At 45.4% G+C, this 14305-nt stretch overlaps 2 protein-coding genes across 3 annotated transcripts in view; one reads left to right on the forward strand and one right to left on the reverse strand.

Moving 5' to 3' along the window:
* LOC146868592 (uncharacterized) overlaps nucleotides 1-14305 on the reverse strand; it is an 895771-nt gene that overhangs the window by 105349 nt on the left and 776117 nt on the right. The window lies entirely within an intron of this gene.
* Nucleotides 1-14305, forward strand: part of SLC31A2 (solute carrier family 31 member 2) — a 183002-nt gene that overhangs the window by 42932 nt on the left and 125765 nt on the right. The gene's annotated exons all lie outside the window — the stretch shown is intronic.

Here is a 14305-nt window from a genome sequence, read left to right on the forward strand (position 1 = left end):
CGGCAAAAGTAATCCAGGAATGAGAGTGGCAAAAGTAATCCAGGAATGAGAGTGGCAAAAGTAATCCAGGAATGAGAGTGGCAAAAGTAATCTAGGAATGAGAGTAGCAAAAACTCAAACGGGAAGAGAGTAGTCAAAGTTCACTAGGAAACAGTAGCAGCCAGTCTTGCTGGCTCCTTCTCTCCCAATAACACTAGAGTCCCCGTCATGCGTCATCAGTGCTGTGCCCAGGATGTTAGGTGGACTCACAGCTAGTCATGAAGACTTTACTCCCATATTTCAAGTTTTCTCATGTTAGGTTGGAGCAGATTTACTGGTCTTGACTTAACTGCTTACTTTCTTGTGGTTGATGGTTTCTTTGAAGGAAAAAACCCCCGCAAATCTGGGTGAGATGATCACAAATGGAATGGCATGTCCTGGGATCTCTGCATCAGTTCTAATCACCAGGCACGTATACAATAAACTCGCTGATGCCAACACCACATGTGGTCAGCTGGACAAGCAGCCTGGTTCTTTTCTTTATGCAGGATCACTTGATCAGACAGGAGCTGCCTTTCAGTTAGGTGCTTGCTGAGTTTTCATATATCTGAGTAACTACTATGATCTGCTTATTTTTAAGCACTCTCGCATTTGGCAGATAAATCTTATAACTTAATTTGCCTAAAATCACACAATTTCACAAATCGCAACTGTGATTAGTACTCAGGTCTCAAGAATGTATATGTGGCGAATTAATCACTAGGTCTCGTCTGCTTTATGTGTAACGCACGATTATTAGTATATTTTGTCAGTCAACAGAAAGTGGAGCCAGGCATGTGTAATTAATGATGATGTATACAGCTCTGGTTTATCTACGACTCACTTTAGTGACTTCACACGTGATGTTACTTGTCCCGTATGGTGGTTCCAAGATGGCGAAGCCTGTAACAGCGATGCCAGTGTGCAGTGCCACAATCCCTATGTCCTCCGTACCCAAAACACATAGTGTCTCTCTACCCGGCCCTGCTACTTTGAACCACTGCCCACAAATGGCCACATACAACAGTACTGAGTACAGAACTCCTTTATAGGGGGCATGAATGCACATGAGTTATTCCCACACAGGAGGTCATAACAGGAAACGTTTCAGGGGGGTGAGGCACACAGCTCTCCCAAAAACGATCCATTTGTCACACCGCATATGCCAGTGGTCCGCGTACATCCATTCAACACTTAATGGCTTCAGGACAAATTGAAGATATAATCAATCAATACTATCTTGATTCGGAAACAGATGTATCCATAAAAGTACATTTTGAAATTGCAAGCAAAGTTAATACTGGCATTTCATAACCATCACGATAAAAGTATTATGAAATTTCATTAATCTATAATAAAACCATAAAAATGATTCTAATTAATACCCATCGTCGTTCGAGCCCAGACAGCAATTTTCAGGAACATACCCCTATTAAAACTACCTTCGTCATCAGTGAGTTGGAGAAGCTTACTGTAAGCTTCTCTAAAATCACGAATGACAAGTTTCTTAATTAGAGCAAGTAACATTCTGTTTGTATACAAATAATAAAAACCACAAAAAAACAGGAAATGTAACACAAATTGTTCTGAACATCAGTTATAGGGGCAGGGGGGAAAACTCCAAATTTGCCAGTAATCCTAAAGGAAAAAACAGCAAATATTTTATAGTACCTGCCCTGACGCAGATCAAAAGACTTCGCTCTCGTAGGATGAAAAGCAGTAGGAGTTGGTTGATGCTAAACATGTTCTGTTCTGTTAAAGGCCATTTATTCAGCGCACATTCACCATAAGCTCTCTTGGCGCTAGGTTAACAAAGACCGCAGCTGAACCCCAGGTTAAAGATGAGCATGTTGGAACAGCCGGGATTTTAAGAGTATTCTAAAAGTCACGTAGTTAGAGGATGATCTAATATCGGAAGGGAGAGAATTCCAGTTTGGGGGGAGCCAGAAGGGAGAAGCTGGCCTCTCCAAGTCTCCTCTTCTACTTTGGCACTGAAAGTAGGTTGTGGTGAGCCGATCTCAAGCAACGATTGGCAGTGTAGCGCTGGATCCTGGAGGACACAATGGCAGGACTTTTACCTAGATGAGCTTTGAAATGAGTGCAGGCTGTTTTAAAAGCAGTTCTCTGAGCTACTGGAAAACAATGTAGATTTTTCATTAGAGGCTTAATGTGGCAGTGTAAACATCCCTAATTGTCCTTCCTAACTCCTGGCCCCTACAGCTCCCTTGAGAAGGGGCTCCTTTTTGACGTAGAGGGGGAGGGTGTTATTTAGGACTGGGCAGTGCGAGGTCTGTGGATCTCTGTTATAGGGTCTCTCCCTTCAACTCCATTGCTAGAAATGTGACTCAAGATTGAACCATCACAACTCTAAAAACAGGTACCGTCGAGACAGATATCCATGTGGCTTTGTGCCAGGGTTAGGTGTGGGCTTTATCCAGGACACGGTAGGGTAATTCCAAACGCGCCGACCCATTTACATGGTTAGTGACCCTGCTGGACGACCTTTACATACCTGCCCACTTACAGTTCTATTGGAATCCAAGTTGCTTTGTATCCCAAGGTTCCAGTCCCCTCAGTGCTTCATGGTGATAAGGGACCTGGCCTGCTGCTCTAGGAAACACCAGCCAGTGTCTCATGACTGACCGTATACTGAAGTATTCTCAGGTTACACCATGAACTCTATCTCCAAGACCATGGGGAGATACCTTCCGCACAGGACTCCCTATGGGAGCATCTATTGAGTTCCATTGTGTCAAATTCTTTAGGCAACATTCTTCCTCTCCACTCTCACAAAATTGTACTCAAGCACTGTTCATGCACGGCTATCCATCCGCCTGGCCAGCGAGTCTTTTAACTTATGCAGAGTGGTAGCTAGACCATTTTCTCCCACTACATCAACTCCACTTCCTGGGGCTAGAGGAAGCCAACAGTTATTCAGACCCCATTAGACCCTATGTAGTGTAGTCCTGCTACCTGAGAGGGTGGCTGCAGGAGCATGCACACAAGGCAGCCACTCTCTGAATACTGCCACTCACTCCACTGACAGAGTCCCAGGTCTCGCAAGAGCACCCACTCTTTAGAGAAGGATCCATGAAGTCCTTGATCATTTGAAATGCAGCACGTCTAAGTTTCACAGTGATGGCAGAATTGCAATAGCTTCGAAGAGAAGTGCACTGCTCTGTGCGGCATGACCAGTGTTTGTTTCTTTGTTCTAGAGTACAAAGGCTCATACCGAGAAATCGTCTAGAAATATATATGAAATATATATATGTGAAAACAGAACCGCCCAACTCTCTCGCTCTCAGCAGTGCGGGTGCGCCGATTGCGCGGACGATGTCGCAATCTATTATCCAAAGACACCACGTCCCAAAAAAAACGTGCAGCGCACTCCGGCTCAATTCAAAGAATCCATTTTATTGTTGTTTCCATAGAAGCTAACACACGCGTTCCGGCACCCTGGCCTTCGTCAGTGTTTGAATTGAGCCGGAGTGAGCTGCACGTTTTTTTTGGGACGTGGTGTCTTTGGATATATATATATTCACTGAAAAAACCATAGGTTTCACATATGTTATAGTTAGCTGTACATTTTACTGATAAAAAACCAATGAAATTCCCCCGTTATAGTTACTGTAGGCAACTATAACTCACGCGACCGTAATCCTCTGCTGATGCTAATACTGTATTTAGACACTTATTTGCCCATGTCTTCTTCCATTAAATTTTAGCTATACATATATTACAAATATTTTTTTTTCATAAAGACACATATGTCATCAGCAGAGGATTACGGTTGCGTGAGTTATAGTTGCCTACAGTAACTATAACGGGGGAATTTCATTGGTTTTTTATCAGTAAAATGTACAGCTAACTATAACATGTGTGAAACCTATGGTTTTTTCAGTGAATTTGCAAGGTTTTTTAAATGCTAATTCCTAACTATAACGTGTGTGAAACCTATGGTTTTTTCAGTGAATTTGTACGGTTTTTTAAACGCTATCTTACTTTACGCCATTCGTGGCGTGCGCGCCCAGTTAACGCAGTTCGTTCCGTGCGCGCACGGTGCGCTTCGCACACCGTGCGCGCACAGTGAGCACGCGGTGCGCTACACGCACCGCGCGCCCACTTTACGCAGTTAGTGCCATGCACGCACGGTGGTCACGCGGTGCGCTGCGCGCACCGCGTGCCCACATTATGCGAGATGGGCCATGTACGCACGATGCGCTTCGCGCACCGTGCGCACATGGGGGACATATTATGCGCATCGTTGTGAAATGTTTTGTTCATTGTTTTCAGTATTTTGAGAAGCCATGCACAAATGGTGCCCTACGGGCACCATTTGCACATGGGGTGGGGAGAGTGTGGATACTTTTTTAAAAAAAAATTTTTTTAAACGCGTACGGTAAGCGTAATCGGCGATTTTTCGAAAAAAAAAATACTTTTTTTTTTGGCCTTGTGGGTTGTTTGGGGGCCAGTATATCATTGCTGGGTGATTATTATCTCAATATACTGCCCCTTTACACATTTTTGGGCTTCATTTATGCTGCCCCCCTCAGAGTGCGAGAGAGAAAATGGCGGCCGCCGCTTCCTGGTTTCGGCCGATTCGAATGTTTACTAAGATCTAAAAGCCAATCAGAATCACGCTCGCGCACGTCACCGTACGCGTACGGTAAGCGCACCGTAAGCGCACCGTAAGCTGGCTCAGATATATATATTGATTTAAAGGCTATTTTCTCAGAATCTACTGAACAGATTTACACCAAACCTACAAAAGGCACTTCCTTGACCTGAGGACTACCTCTCTGCCAAATTTCAAGTAATTCTGTTCAGCCGTTCGGGCTGTAGCTGTGTCTAAAGGTCCTATGGAAAAATGCATGGGAAAAACGCGTTTTGGGACCCCCCTTTTATCTCAGCCCCCGCTTGACGAATCCCCCCGAGACTTTCAGGGTAGGAGCGGAGCGTAGCGCCCCACCTATTTTGAAAAATTTGCGAGGATTCGTCGACCGGCGCAAAAGTTATTCAAAATAGAATGTTGCGGATTTCCTATGGAAACGTGGTCCTAACTATAACTACCTACTGGCGACCGCCAGTAGGTAATATATATATATATATATATATATATATATACACACGTCATGTGATCAAGGGCGGGATCGCCCGAAACGCGTAATGGCGGAATTGGCTAAATAAAAATTTACACAAGAATCCCAGGGTCCTCGCTCGTTTGTTCTCAAGTAAGGAGGAGTGAAGGCGAGTTGCAGTATGTATGTATGTATGTATGTGTATATATATATATATTTTGCTTAATAGGAGAGTTCAGCCCCTTCTAAGCACTCGTAGTGTAGACAGATTAGGGAGCTGCATCCCATGGTGATTGCGTTTAATAACCCCGATGGAGGGTGCCCTGCCCCCTCAAATCCTCTATGTGTGTGTTTCTGATGGCTTGTTTTATATAATGGTGCAGTTTATGTTTTAATACGTTCTAACAGTCTTACCATCTATTACCATTACCCAACTTAATTGTCCTTGTGTTATCTATGCTGGAAGGATGGAAAGTTGAAGCAAATTGTTGTGATTCAAACTCATAACCAAAATTTTAAAGTCAGATTTTAGTTTTACAAGTACCTACATCCTGTGGTCTCCTTGACGCAAATTTGACTTTGGGATGAAAGATCCGCCTACCTATTATATTGCCAATTACATAAAATGTTGATCAATTTTAAATGTAACTGCGGGCTAGATATTGAAATAGATTGGGTTGTTGTAATCTTATAGTTCCCATTACCCCCCTTTGTCGCTGCGCTGTTCACTCGTGTCCATAAGGAGTCACAGGCTCTCTGCTGGGGTTCTTAGGGTTAGAAAGGGGTGGCCCTGGGGAGGTTTGAGTTTTCATCAGGGTGGACTATGTACTCTTAAACAGTTTCCTTCCACCCATCAAATGCTTCCTTAGCCCCCTCCAAACATAAACTCAACTCACGGAGCAGGAATTTCTGTTTAAATGTAATTATCAAAAAATAAAATAAACCAAGAAACTAAACAAAAGTAATATTAGAAAAAACTACGTTTATTAAAAGGACATCTAATTCGAAATCGATTTTCTCAACGTTTCAGGCTGACGTATGTAAATAAAGTTCAGCAAGTACGTAATTTTGGAGGTGCTAAAAAAAAAAGTTTGGGTTCCGCATTTAGAGTTTGTGTAAACGCAGCTTCTGCTTTTTGTTTTAAAATTCTTTTTTTGGAAGGTTTCTTTGTGTCAGCGTAGTGTTTTGACTGTCATGGCAAATAACATGTTTTCTAATTTGGAATCTAATTTATACGCACATGGGGTTGTAAGACCAATACGTTTATTATTAGCTTCGGTTAAACCCCACACATCAATCTGGAGAGGATGTGATGTCCTTGCCAGAGCTTCCGACGTTGGAACTGGGGATCCGGGTTCGAGTCCCGGCGTCGGCTCAACATCCTCGGGTGCTGGATAAATAACTTCACCTCCGCGCGCTTAAAAAATCGAGAGGAAAATGAATGTGTCCAAGTGTAATGTAACTGGCTCTCATGTAAAGCGCTCCAATACCTTCGAGTCCAGTAAACACTATATAAAACAACAAGTAACAAAAAAAGAAAGCATTTGCAATGCAATAGGTCTAGAATTTACGCGAGTTTAAGCTATTGGCATTGAAAATGACAATGCCTTTTATTTGTGTTTTAAAAACCAAAACGCAAATAAAAGGCATTTTCCTTTACAATGCCAATAGCTCAAACTCGCGTAAATGCGAGACCTATTGCATTGCAAATTGTATTGTATTTGTATTGTAATTGCATTTATATAGCGCTTACTACCCCATACGAGGCGTTGAAGCGCTTTTTCGGCGAGTAGCACGCTACTCCGGAACACAAGGAGGATTAGTGTTGAATTAGTAGAGTAAAAGTAATTTGAGTGGTGGATAGGTTAGTCAGTTATTTAAATTCAGAAGGATAGCGGAGTGATAGAAGAGGGATAGAAGAGGGAAAAAGGTTTGCATTTATATAGCGCTTGTTACCCCTGATGGGTTGTTGAAGCGCTTTTTTTTTTTTTTGACGAGTAGTACGCTACTTCGTAACCCATAAAGGATTAGTGGTGAATTATTATAGTGAAATATGAAAGTAATTTGAGTGGTGGATATTAGTCAGTTATTTGGATTGAGAAAGATAGCGGAGGGATAGAAGAGGGGAAAAAAGGTTTGCATTTATATGACACTTGTTACCCCTAATGGGGTGTTGAAGCACTTTCTTGGTGAGTAGCACGCTACTCCGGAACCCATAAGAATTAGTGGTGAATTAGTATAGTGAGATATGAAAGTAATTTGAGTGGTAGATATTAATCAGTTATTTGAATTGAGAAGGATAGCGGAGGGAGAGAGGAGGGCAAAAGATTTGCATTTATGTAGCGCATGTTACCCCTGGTTGTTTTACCTAGCCATGCTGCAGGATGCAGAACCATATGTGGCCAAAAGAGGTAGCATGGGACCTCTTTTGGCCACATGGGACCTCTATTGGCCACATATAGTACTGCACCCTGCAAAGTTGGAGTTATTGGCATTATAAATAGGGCTCCCGGTTTTATGGTATTTATTTTTTTGCCATTTCCGTCTGTATTTATCCATATTTATTTTTGGGGCATTTTTTCTGTATTTATCCATATTTATTTTTGCCACAAGCAAAAGACGACGCTACAGCTAGTATTTTCCACATTTATTTAAATTGACAATGCACACATGCGCTCGGTTGTTATTGGTCAACATTATACATTGATCTGAAGACTTTGCCATTTGAAGAATGTCCCAAATATGCTTAAAAGTGCTATGACAAGCCAATAGTCTCAGAGCCTTGCAGTTTCTGTCATCCGCAGAGTGCCACATTTTCTTCCCCACTGAACACCATTCTGCCCCACTGAGAGAAACTCACACTGCCTTCAGCTACAGCCCAATTGTGCCCGGCTATAAACACCTGGAAACAATTCAATTCAAATTATGCACTAGACTACAGTAAGATGCTGCCTGAAAAAAAAAGTAACGTACTGAAAAAAAGCAAACACTCATAGGGAATACAACTTAACGCTTTTACACTCATTATTCAGAAATCAATGAGTGTTTTATCTTGAAAAAAGCAAACATGAAAAGAAAAGTAGCGCTTCACTGGCAAACTCTGCATTTGCAATGCAATAGGTCTCGCATTTACGAGGGCTTCAGCTATTGACAATGCAAATACCAATGCCTTTAATTTTTGTTTTGGTTTTTAAAACATAAATAAGAGGCATTGTTATTTACATTGCCAATAGCTTACACTTGCATAAAAGCGACACCTATTGCATTGCAAATGCTTGTTATTTTATCTCTCGTTATTCCTAGGCTGCTAAAACGCATTCTCCTTGGGGTCGCGATGGTACAACTAATCAGGGGCAGGTACATCTGGCGTGCTCCCCCCCCCCCCCCCCTCTCTCTCACTACAATTAACTTTCGCGGCCGCGGCGCTTGTGTTTCAGTGCTTGTGTTCACAAGACACTGGTGCAAGCTTAAAATGTATAGAGAGAAGCAACTCAAAATCTCTGCCTGTTTCTAGTGTGAAAATGTTTACTCCTTCGTGTGAAAGTTTTACATGACAGTGGGAACCCCATTTTCCACAGTTAGTGTAATTCTATGTAACCCTCTGAATCTTGTGATGCTCGTCTTGCATGTGAGAGTGCTCAGACCGGCAGGGGCTCTAAGGAGGGACGAAAGAACAACAAAGCCTCATTAAAAGAAAATAGTCTTTTAAAGAACTGTGAAGCACTCGGGTAGGGCTGTGTGTGCGCAGGGAAGCTGTCTCAGCCTGGGCTGACACCTCTTAACCGTCTAAGGAGGGGGAGACACCAGATGGTTGGGGGGGTGATTCTATTGTTTCTTTTATTTCTGCCTTCTCCCCTGCTTTTATAACGCGCTCCTGGCCCCTACCTTGCACCATAATCTGGCATCACCACCGCTGTTTGGCGGGTCCGGGTTACCGGGAGGTTTGTGGGTTTCACTGAGTTCAGCGCCATCTTGCATTGGGGAGAAAGCGCGAGCGCCATCTTTGAGCGTCCAGGTCACCTGGGACGCAGAGACGACGCTATTTAATGCTCGCTGGTCTCGCGCAGCGGTAACGTGCAGCGGAGCGCCTTCCCTGCGCCTGAGTCGTGCCAGAGTCCTGCCCGTCTGCGCTCGTCAGCGTCTCGGCGGCGGACGAGGTCGGACTCTGGCATACGGCTCTGGTGTCCGCTGGATTAGAGGTGCCTACCTGTAGCTTCAGGATGATTACATACAGCGCTGCGTCTTTGTATGCTTTGCGCCCTACACGCTCTGCTTGTCTGTCTCTCTTCCCTGGCGGTCGCCGTTTGGGTAGGGGATGCCCCGTGTGTAATTGGCTCCCCACATTGTCATCTACCCATAGGCCATCTACCCCTCCGCAATACTGTCATTGCGCGCTGCTCAACACTAGGTCCCTGCCTCGCCACACTTCGGATATATGGGATCTTCTCGCGCACTCCAAGATCTCTTGTTTATTTTTAACTGAGACTTGGCTGGGAGTGGGTTCTGAACCCGACATCGCCTGTGCTGTCCCTCCTAACTATTCCATCTTACGGAGGGATAGAACTGAGGGAAGAGGCGGCGGGGTGGCTCTGGTAGTGGATAAGGTCTTTGACTGTTCCTCCTTTGTGGTGGACAATATTGCCGGATGTGAAGCATTAGGCTTTACACTCCATCTATCGGCGTCCCAGACCTGTACTGGTATTCTCCTCTATAGACCCCCTGGACCCATTGGATCCTTTTTTGAGGACCTACAGTCGGCCTTATCTGTACCTTGTATGCGTTCGGCGCACTGCTTGTTACTAGGCGACTTAAACTTGCATATGGATTGCCTTACAGATCCGGAGGCTATTAAACTCCGCGAGATTACAAAGATGTTAGGGCTAGCCCCTTTTATCCACAGCCCCACTCACGAGAAAGGCCACACATTAGATGTGATCTTTGCCTCCAAACCTATTGAGGTGTCCCCTCCACTCCCGGTCCTTTGGTCAGATCATTATCTGATAAACTTTGGCTTGGTGCTTGAAGCGAGGCTTAGTCAAAGGGCTCGAGAGGAAGGTCCCCGGCATTTCAGAGCCTACCATCTTGTGACAGCAGATATGCTATCCGAGGCTCTCTGCCAATATCCGTGTCCGGTGACAGGGGTTCTGGAAACTGATCTCATCCTGGTCCAGAACTGGATGCAGGCAAGATTCGAGGAGTTGGCCCCTTTGAGGCTTACTAGAACAGCACCTCATCTCATTTCTGCTCCTTGGTTCTCGTCCACCTTACGTACTATGCGACAAGACTGCAAAAAGTTGGAAAGGCAGTGGCGGCGCAAGTACGATCCTGTGGAGCGAACGAATTACCGAGGTGCGATTAAATCCTATTATAAACAGATTGCCGCAGCCAAAAAGAACTATCTGGAGCAGAGAATTGATAAAGCGGATAATACGAGCCGGGAACTCTTTAGGATTGTGAAGGAGTTTGTCAATCCGGTAGTAGGGACCCCGATCCATTCTCATTCGGAAGAATGGATCAAACAGCTCGCCGACTTTTTTGTGACTAAAATCACAAAGATTCAGGCCACTTTTCCAACGGTGGATTTTCAATTGGCTGACGTTGTGTTAGGGGACAAGTTGACCTATTTAACACCCTTGCAGGCTGAAACTGGACCCTTATTACATGCTTTTCCCCAGTTGTCCTGTGAGACATCGCTTGAGCTGCTATCCAGGCTGCAATCTGGTTCGCCTTTGGATGTTTGTCCGGCGAAATGCTTGGGCAAGGTGGCTTCGGCGGTGAATAGTCTGCTGAACCCCCTGCTTAATCTCTCATTGAGCTCCGGGGTGGTTCCATGCCAATGGAAACACGCACTTATTCTGCCGCTGATTAAGAAGCCTCTGCTCGACCCCCTGCAATGCGCTAACTATAGACCAATCTCCCTCCTCCCTGCTCTGGCGAAGGTGTTGGAGAAACATGTTCAGCATACTCTGACCACCTTTATTGAGAACAACAAACTGCTGCATGACTCCCAGTCCGGCTTTCGTGCGAATTACAGCACGGAGACGGCTCTGGTTGAGGTCACCGACGCCATCAGGGAGACGCTCGATCATGGGGGAAAGGCTATGTTAGTTATGTTGGACCTATCGGCGGCATTCGACACCGTCCCACACGCAGGCCTTCTCTCAAGACTTAGGGAGATTGGTCTGCGGGGGACGGTGTTGGATTGGTTTCAATCCTTTCTTGCCGACCGCCGACAGGTGATCTGGGCCCCGCCGTTCTCGGCCGAAATGCTTCCGCTGGAGGTGGGGGTGCCTCAGGGTTCTATCCTGAGCTCCACCATCTTTAACATATACATGGCCCCTCTTGCGGAGGTAGCGGAGGCGTTCGGGGCCCGGGTCATCTCATACGCTGATGACACCCAGCTCTTGTTCACTTGCAGGAAGGGAGAGGCCTTTAGCGGCGGCAGAATAAAGGACTGCCTGAGTGCAGTCTTTGCGTGGTTTCGGCGGCACAGCCTGAAATGCAACTCAGACAAATCTGAGCTGCTCTTTTTCGGCTGTGCCCCTGATCCGGGCTGGAAGACATGGTGGCCACAGGACATGTCCCCCCCAGAGAAGCCATCATCCCAGGTAAAAAATCTCGGAGTGGTGTTTGACGATGATCTTTCCTTTCGTCCACACATCCTGGGATTAGCAGGGAAATGTTTCAGCATTCTTAAGATGCTTAGGAAATTTTTTCCCCTACTCTCACTGCAGTATCGTAGGAAGGTAGTCCAGGCGCTTGTGGGCTCCCGCCTGGACTATGCAAATGCTCTTTTTGCAGGCCTACCTAAGTACCTGTTATCTAGACTGCAGATTGTCCAGAATTCGGCGGCCAGAGCTATCTATGGGTTGCCCAGGAGAGCTAGTGCCTCTGCGCTTCTGGCTAGGCTGCACTGGCTCCCAATTTTGGGGAGAATTAGATTTAAGCTCCTCACTTTGGCATTTAAAGCCCTTCATGCGATTGGCCCTTACTATCTGAGGAAGCGTATTGTCTTCTATGTACCGCGGAGGCTGCTGAGGTCGGCGGACCAGGCTAAAACGGTGGTGCCTGTGGTCAAACGTGTTCGGATGGGAGGTCGCTCCTTCCAGTACGTGACAGCCTGCTTGTGGAATGAGCTCCCACTCTCCCTTCGGAAAGCGAATAATCTCCTGGCTTTCAGGAAGGAGTTGAAAACTCTGCTTTTTACTAAGTAACCTAGTGTGACGGTAGTAGGTTTTTGTGCCTTTTGGTTTCGTGTTTCTTTGGGTCACTTTGCCAAAGCGCCGGGACACCCTTCTGGGGTAGCCGTGCGCTCAAAAAGTGCGGATTAACATAACATAACATATTGATGTGAATTTAGACCTCACTCGAGGGGCGGAGCGGAGCTGGGGCATCAACAATAGAGTTTTGTGTTACTGGAGGCTGGTCTGCAGGAGCAGGTACTAGTATTTTCCAGTTATTATATATAAATACAGATAAAGGAAAACTTGTTTTCTGTCTGTATTTATATGTAAAAATCCGTTTAAACGGAAAACCGGGAGCCCTAATTATAAATGCCAATGTTTTTTACCTAGCCATGTTATAGGCTGCAGTATCATATGTATATATAAAGGACAAGGGCACCCAAATAAGATCGGTCAGGGACCTTGGGAACGAATTTGTTGCAAGAGACAGGGGTCCCTGAAAAGTAAAAGAGTATCTATGCAATGAATATAGCCTCAATCAGTGCTATATTTATGCCAATATCCAGCCGGACAGAGGCACTTTTAATATATACATTAATTCGACAATGGTACATAAAATGCAAGTCAAATGGCAGTGGGATACAAGCCTGTATCCGAGGACCTACATATCAGACAAACAGTTAAGTACAGAAAGGCTCAGGCAGTTCATGGTTGTTTCATTCAGTCAATACTTATATGGCGAAACAACTAATATACAAGAGGTCACCGTCACACAATTTTTCCTTATCAAGAGGATATCGGATCATAATCAGGACTAACAAGTAAAGTGCCTGTAAACAATTGCCTAAGATTACACTATAAAGAGTGCAACATGGATACAAAAAGGAAAATGAGGGGGGGGGGAAGAAGAAAGCCATATTTATGGAATTAGTTGACGAATTTGAAATTAAAAAGAACAATACAGTGTGACTGAATAGAATAAAATAAAACGGAGATAGGCGTCATATACGCGTGTACTAAAAAGGAACGACGGAACGTGAAAATTCCAGGGTGATAAGAAATGCGAGATGCAGATGAATACTCAGCGCGATGGCCATGCATTAATAAATAAATAGCTGTCCGGATGGACTGAGAATAAGCCAAATGAAGGTTGAAATGGTGTTCGGTTGAGGGGGTGGTTGTGAAAATGCGAGAGGCAGACAGAGTGAGCGCAAAATTCGTGCAGTGATGATCCTCGACTGTCTGGGAAGATCAGGCGTGAATGGTAATGGTGTATAAGTGGTGGGCGGGGAGGCATGAGTGAACGGAATTGTTACCTCTGACGGCGCGATGTTCGTGTGCTAGGCAGGAAACTTCATAATAATGGAAGGGGGGCATTTAACCTGGGGATGAAAGGAGTGCTGGATTAGAGACGGGGGGGCCCGCAAGAGCGGGAGGACGGGGGAGAAACTCGCTAAAGCTTACCCAATCGGGTGCAAAGCATCCCGAGATGAGAGAATTGGCCGGAGGGATGTCGTATCGGAACCTGTGGGGAAAAGAGCGGGAGTGAGAGGGGGAGAAGGGAATAATGGTGGAGGAGTTGAACGTGTGAGTCGATGAGTCTTACCTTAATAAGGGGATTCATAAATGATCCAAAATCGCGGTGGGGGCGCAAGTCTGCAAAAAACGAATAAGTCAGGGCCTGGGAAGAGAAGTTTAATGCGCGGAGGCTAGGGAAAGTGTCCGGCGGTCAGCGATGGCGCTTACCTCAGGAGAGTGCCTCCGGAGATGGAAGGAGTGGTTTCCGCCAGCAAAGTTCAAGGGGAGTGTGATGGAAATGGACGTGGTATTTAATGGGGTGTCATGTGATCGTGAGTCTGGGGTCACGTGACCGGGTGGGTGGAGGGATGCGTGCAAGGAGAGAATGGTTACTGACTGCAGCGGCCATCTTGGAGTGGTGTTGAGAAACAGTGAGCCCGATGAGGCAGAGGGCAGAGAGGGGATCGCTCCTATGCAGTGAGGAAATAGAAAGATAGAGACCTGATC

This window comes from Triturus cristatus, chromosome 1_2 (genome assembly GCF_964204655.1).
Source record: "Triturus cristatus chromosome 1_2, aTriCri1.1, whole genome shotgun sequence".
Lineage (NCBI taxonomy): Eukaryota > Metazoa > Chordata > Amphibia > Caudata > Salamandridae > Triturus > Triturus cristatus.